The sequence below is a fragment of the Chrysochloris asiatica genome, unplaced genomic scaffold, assembly GCF_000296735.1.
Source record: "Chrysochloris asiatica unplaced genomic scaffold, ChrAsi1.0 scaffold00037, whole genome shotgun sequence".
Taxonomy (NCBI): domain Eukaryota; kingdom Metazoa; phylum Chordata; class Mammalia; order Afrosoricida; family Chrysochloridae; genus Chrysochloris; species Chrysochloris asiatica.
In genome coordinates this window covers 17,930,702-17,931,662 of record NW_006408555.1, presented here as the reverse complement: position 1 = coordinate 17,931,662, position 961 = coordinate 17,930,702, and positions in this window count along the sequence as shown.

The window sequence follows — 961 nt, the reverse complement described above, 5'->3', positions numbered from 1 at the left end:
GTTTGAACTGCAAGGTTGATGATTCAAGCTCACAAGCTACTCTTCAGAAACCCTATACAGAGTTGCTATGAGTCAGAACTGACTCAATGACACTTAACAATAACAACAACAAAAAGCCAATCCATGGTAATTTCAAATGCATGTGAAAATTGGAAAATGAATAAGGAAGATCATAAAGGAATTGATACATTTGAATTATGGTATTGGCAAAGAATATTGAAAGTACTGTGTGTGGGCTGCCAGAACAACAAACAATTGGAAGATGTACAGCCAGAATGCTCTTTATAAGTAAGGATGGTGAGACTTTGTCTCCTATACATTGGACATGTTGTCAGGAGGGACCTGGCCTTGGTGAAGGACCTCATGCTTAGTAAAATAGAAGGCTCCAACATAGCAGATGTGAGGATGGCGCAGGACGGGGCAGTGTTTCATTCTGCTGTGCATAGGATATCTGAGATGGAACTGACTCGATGGCACCTAACAACAAAAAATATTTAATTTCTCATTTGTTTGTTACTAGCATATATAATTGATTTGGGGTCCTAGTGTTGCATGGTAGGTTAAGCACTGTACTCTTAATTGCAAGGTCAGCAGTTCAAACCCACATCTGATCCTTGAAAACCCTTTACGGGGTGGCTATGACTCAGAGTAGACTTGATGGCACTTAGCAACAACAAAAATAGCATATAGAAGTATAATTGATATTTTTATTGAGCTTGTATGCATGAAAACCTTGGTAAGTTCATTATTTAAATATAATTTTCATTCATATTTTGAATTTTTAGGTACATAATCATATTGTCTTCAAGTAGTGACTTACCACGTCTTTTCTTAACTTTATACCTTTTCTTTTTTTCACACCTCAGGCTGTTAGGTGCCATCGATTCTGTACTTACCCATAGTGACCCTATGCACAACAGAAGGAAACATTGCCTGTTCCTGGGCCAACCTCACAATCATT